The 6,000-nt window shown below is 48.7% G+C and overlaps 2 protein-coding genes across 4 annotated transcripts in view; both read left to right on the top strand.

Annotated features, from left to right (window-relative positions):
• The window catches only part of LOC143497911 (E3 ubiquitin-protein ligase TRIM35-like), a 9,495-nt gene extending 8,901 nt beyond the window's left edge, over positions 1 to 594 (top strand). For both annotated transcript variants that reach the window (XM_076993543.1, XM_076993542.1), the window contains one exon: positions 1 to 594. This exon is cut by the window's left edge and continues 2,471 nt beyond it. The gene's annotated coding sequence lies outside the window, so the exon portion shown is untranslated.
• The window catches only part of LOC143497908 (macrophage mannose receptor 1-like), an 81,129-nt gene that overhangs the window by 26,491 nt on the left and 48,638 nt on the right, over positions 1 to 6,000 (top strand). The gene's annotated exons all lie outside the window — the stretch shown is intronic.

The following is a 6,000-nucleotide window of genomic DNA, read 5'->3' as shown; positions in this document are numbered from 1 at the left end:
ATATACTGTATACTGCATACTGGTCCTCATAGTAGTATGTGGCATACTATCCAGGATGGGATAAACCATACTACTGGGTCACATGAAGGTATAAGGAACAGGAGTTTAATGTTAACACAAAACACCCATGTAGACAGCTAAGAATAGCCTGCCACACATTCAGTTCTATGGGTATCCACACGCTAAATACCAGTAGCCCATAAAATAACTGATATTCAGGGGGAGGTGTAACGCGGGGAAGTGTACGCAGCGTGGGCTGTGACACAGCGTGGGGTGTGACACAGCGTGGGGTGTGACACAGCGTGGGGTGTGACACAGCGGGGGGTGTGACACAGTGGGAGGTATCACACAGGGGGAGGTGTGTGAATGTGTTCATTTGGTGTCTTTTTATTTGTGATTAGCTGATTTCCCAGTGTTCACCAGCAGATGGGTTCTCCTCTCTGATTCGTGGTCCTCTTGAGCAGCGGTCACCAACCACCGGGCCGCGGACCGGTAACGGTCGGTGGGTCATTTGGTACCGGGACACACAGAATTGTTATCATCAATGATCAGTGTCTGAGTGATGTTTTATTTTGAAAATAAAAAAAATTGGGATTCTCTTCCCTATTACATCCGTCGGTGCGTCTGGTGAGTTTTATTTTTATGTGCTTTATATTTGTTTTTATGCCAGTCGTATCATTTACCTCGTATTTACCCCCCACACTTTAAAGACCAGTCTGTGAAAATATTGTCTGACGACTGGGAACAACGTACATTTTGTCATTCGATATATAAAACGGGCGGTACATGCTGGTTTCCCCTCCAGCCTCTATCAGCTGGCGGAGTTCTGCAAAGAGGAGTTGACAAAAATCCCAAAAAGTAGATTTGAGACACTCGTTTGTGTTTACAGAAGACGTTTGGTTGAAGTAATGGCTGTGAAAGGAGATGCCACAATGTACTAACTAAAAAAGTTCACATACTTTTCCACTTCGCAGGTTTTCAGTTTTTTGAGAGAGAAATTACTTTTGTTCAATAAATTATGAACACAGTAACACGCAGCAGCCGCTCCGGGTCCGACAAATGGTGCTTTTGTTTAGAAAGAAGTTTAGAAGGCGAGAGCTATATCTGACAGTCTCTGTGTGGGGGTAGGAGGAGGTAACCAAGATGACGACCTTCTGGGAGAGATTTGTTTGGGCGCCAATGCAGATAAGCAGAATGAAGAATTTAGCGAGGAGCTCGTCCTTGAGTGTTTGAGCACACAAACTCCTCTTAAGTCAGCGGTCTCCCAACTGTGTTACTGTTTGTCGCTACTTCCAGTTTTTTTCCACTGTTAAGTGCAAGGGAACACCAGTGCTCATGTTCTACCCCCGCCAGACCCTGTTACAGTGGAGAAATCACTCAGAAAAGCTCCAAGATAAAGTTCTGCAGACGCTACGAGAGCTCAGCCTGCTAGGAGACCCAGGCCCGCAGACCGCGGCGTCGCCTGACGGCGGTGCCCGGCGGAAGTCTCATCGCAAGCGGTGCGAGCGAAAGTGGAAGCGCGGTAAGAGAGCCGGGATCCGCGCGAGGCTAAAGACTAACCCCAGCCGCCCGGCTGTACCGTCGCTTAGAGGTCTGCGCGGGACTGCTTTTTTAATCCCGCTCCCGCTTGTTTTAAACCCGCTCCCGCCAGCTCCCGCCAAAAAATCGCTTGTTTTAATCCCGCACCCGCCCACCACATACACATTTCTGTCGCCCCCGCCCGCAATCCTAATATGAATTGAAATAATTAGATTTAGTACTTGAAATTTTCTTATGTATTAATTAAAACAGCAATATAGTGATGGATCGCGCTGTCCCATTTCTTATCACAGTCCAAACACATCCCGTTAGGTGACGTACACCAACACTTTCTGACATATATCACAACAAGCCGATTTCCATCTCCATTAATTACAATGGAATATGACTTCCATACATCAGACTTTCCTGTAGTTGGCTTAATTGTGGTGTATTCGCCTGTTTTAATAGAATTTTCCACAGCTGAAACTGGTTGACCGTCTACAGCAGGGGTCGGCAACCTATGGCACGCGTGCCACCATTGGCACACCGAGGCATAGTCACTGGCACGCGACACGCTGGACCAGCATCAGCAAAAATATATATATTTTAATATAAATTATTATATTAATGGATTATACTTTCGCGAGTGACCGTAGCGCGCGACTCCGCACGCACACCTCGCGCGAACGGCGGAGGCGTTTAAACTTGGCGATCGATCGCGATATAATACTTTTTGTGTCGATTTACACCTCCCCCCCTCCTCGGTCAACAATTTAAACTCGCCGCCATAGTGGCACACTCATTGACTGGACATGTTAAAGTTGGCACTCCATGTCTCAAAGGTTGCCGACCCCTGGTCTACAGTCTCTGCCATTTCTGTATCAAAATGACAAAATGACGCACACTTCATGTTCACGTGATCAGTTGCTTAGCCAATATTTTGAATTAGTTTATTGCTTACTTACTGAATGATTAGTTGTTTTCGTCCTGTTCCTTATGCATGGAAATCATTGCGTTGTTATTATTATAATTTTCTAGACTATTAATTTGCGGGATTTTTCTACATGTATATCTGGTCCCGCTCCCGCATCGCCTGGACTAATTCAACTCCCGCTCCCGCCAATAACAATTAAATTCTGTCCCGCGCCGCAAGATATTCTGTCGGGTCCCGCGGGATTACCGCGGGAGTGCAGACCTCTACCGTCGCTGTTCCTCGCACACGTTTGCTCCCTACACACCGAACTGGAGCACATTCGGCTCCAGCGGACGACCCGGCATGAGTTCAGAGACTGCTGTGTTTTAGTCTTTGTGGAGTCGCGGCTGAGCGACGACATCCCGGACAGCGCCATTCAGCTAGCGGGGCTCACCGCCTTCAGAGCGGACAGGAGCGCGGCCCCGTCCGGGAAGACCCGCGATGGTGGAGGCGTGTGTGTTTACATCAACACGGAGTGGTGCAGAGACGCTGTGGCTGTGGCCAGACACTGCTCTCCGCTGGTGGAGTTCCTGATAGTCAGATGTAGACCTTTTTATTTACCACGAGAACTCTCCTCCGTGCTGATAGCCGCCGTGTACACGCCACCCAGCGCTGGTCCTGATGCTGAGGAGACACTATGCGAACTGTACGGAGCCATCAGCGACCTGCAACACAAACACCCAGACGGACTGTTCATTATCGCCGGAGATTTCAACCATGCAAATCTCAAGTCAGTCCTCCCTCAATTCCATCAGCATGTGGACTTTGCAACGAGAGGAGCGAACACACTGGATCTTGTTTACACAAACATCCCCAGCGCGTACCGGGCGGAGCAGCGCTCCCACCTCGCGTTCTCGGACCGCATGTGTGTGTGGCTCACTCCAGCCTACACACCGCTCGCCAGACACTCCAGACCAGTTCAGAAGCAGGTGAGAACCTGGCCGGCAGGAGCCGTCTCTGCTCTTCAGGACTGTTTTGAGCGCACCGCGTGGGACATGTTCAGGGAGGCTGCAACTGAGGGCGACACAGTTAACCTGGAGGAGTACACAGCATCAGTCACTGGCTACATCAGCAAGTGCATTGATGATGTTACTGTCTCCAGGACCATCACTATACACCCAAACCAGAAGCCATGTATGACTGCTGAGGTACATGCGCTGCTGAGGACCCGCGACTCTGCCTTCAAAGCGGGTGACAAGGCGGCCCTGAGGACAGCAAGGGGCAAATTGTCACGAGCCATCAGAGAGGCAAAGCGCGGACACGCCCAGAGAATCCACAGCCACTTCAAAGACACTGGTGACACACGGCGCATGTGGCAGGGCATCCAGGCAATCACCAACTACAGGACAACACCACCATCCTGTGACTGCAGGCATGAAAATCTGTCACCTTTCGGCGAAATTCGCCGTTTTGAAGTTGAAAATGGTGACCTACGTGAATCGTGTAGATCCGATGAGTTTTTTGTTGGGGGGGGGGGGGGGGGGTCGGGAGATTATATTTTAATTATCATATTGACTTAATTAGCAAACAGAGAACTTCCGAAATTGGCTATTTCAATGACACAGTGGCCAGCAGTTTCCGCCCAGAACCTTCATAGAGGCCAAATAGCGTTTCAATCATACGAACGTTCTTCATTCATGTTATTCATTTACTGCTAAGCGGGACGAGAAGCAGGACCTAGTGCTACACCGCGGACAAGTCAGAAGAGCGTACATTTACCACTACATTTACCAGATCGTACATTTACCACTACATTTACCAGATCGTACATTTACCACTACATTTACCACTACATTTACCAGATCGTACATTTACCACTACATTTACCAGATCGTACATTTTTAATTGGGTGGATTTAATTGGGTTATTAATGGTTTCAATCGTTTTCATATTTTGCGGTAAAACAAAGTTACTGCCGTTCGCTACAGCGTTGAACACTGTCAGATCTAACCCAAGCTCTTGTGATAATAGGCCCATCTATCTACCTATTTAAGTTCGCGTCAACCCCGTGTAGTTAACGGTGACATAAAATAAGAAACAAGATTTTTTTCTAGTGTGTCTGTAGTTGTAACTGGTGAATCCAGGGACGTGTGAGGATCACATTCGCACCAGGGCTGAAAAGGTTGAAGATGAAGTTGTAAACTCTTGTCGTTTGAGTCTACCCTGTGCTTTAGCTCATGTTAGAAAATAAAAACACGTAAACCTGGTATTTTTACAATAATTTTCGCCGCTGATGTATGTATTGTGTAGTGGTATGGCCAAAACCAAAAAGTAACTCCGACTACGCCACCCCCGGGGGTATAAGCTCCCGGGGGACAGTAAATTTTGATCCTCCGACCTCCCAAAATTAGTCCCAAATTACCCAGGTTCCCGCACACTTCAGGTTCTTGCAATACACAGAGACAGGGTCAGAATAGAAATGTTTATTAATAACAAGGTCAATTTATAAATCTATTTACAATTTATAAATCTATTTAAAACTCGCGCTCCCAAACACACACCGACTCACTCACACATTGGGTATACTCAGCTCCAAATCACACAACTCCAAATTGGCAAATAACTCAAATAAAGAACAAAAGAAATATTATGGGCCTTATGCCTGCCCTCCCCAGAGAATGACTGAGCACCCCAAGCAGCAGCACGATAATCCCCCAAAACCCAGTGATCACACACAAGAGTTTACGCACGTGATACAGATAGTACACCCCAGCGGCACCGCAGATATCACCCCCCAACAAGGGCACCACAAACGGCCCAACCACCCCCCAGGAGGAACCCAAGGCCCAACGAAATTGAAACCAAAGAAACAAAGCAAATCCACACAGCGATAAATTAACCCAACCAAAGCAATAAACACAAGAACTGGATACCCACTTACACCCACACACGCGCGCACACACACCCACACACGCGCGCACACACACCCACACACGCGCGCGCACACACCCACACACGCGCGCGCACACACCCACGCACACGCTGTCGTACGCAGGGACCGACACTCGGCCCCGCTCACCGTAATGCCGCCGTTGGCGGGGTCAACACCATGTGCGAGTGCACTATAATAAACACATAAAACTAGCAGCAGAACAACAGCCGGAGCAAAGCCCAGCACCGCGCGGCTGATGGTAGGTCCGGTAGAGAGAGAGAGAGAGAAGCTGGAACCACCCGGTAACCTATAACAAACCAAGCGACCAGATTAGCCAACCCCTCCATAATTACTACGCCAGGTGCGGCGATATTAAAACGCTACTTACCCCGATCCAGTGTGACTAGACGCCCAACCCGAGTGCTAGTCTCGGGGTTAACAGGCACAAATATGGAGCCTACAAGGGAGGACGAAACGTTAGCCTCGACGCTATAAACGGTAGCATTTAGCGAATACGTGACCAAGTGATCACCTACCAAACCACGAGGAGCCCACGAATGAGATAACCCGCTGTAATGGGTTACCAGCGCGTAGCGCAGGACACAAGAACTTCTCAAAGCCACGGCAGAAAGCC

This window comes from Brachyhypopomus gauderio, unplaced genomic scaffold (genome assembly GCF_052324685.1).
Source record: "Brachyhypopomus gauderio isolate BG-103 unplaced genomic scaffold, BGAUD_0.2 sc116, whole genome shotgun sequence".
Classification (NCBI taxonomy): domain Eukaryota; kingdom Metazoa; phylum Chordata; class Actinopteri; order Gymnotiformes; family Hypopomidae; genus Brachyhypopomus; species Brachyhypopomus gauderio.
The sequence above is the reverse complement of the archived record's forward strand: the minus strand, read 5'-3'. Positions and strand labels throughout refer to the sequence as shown.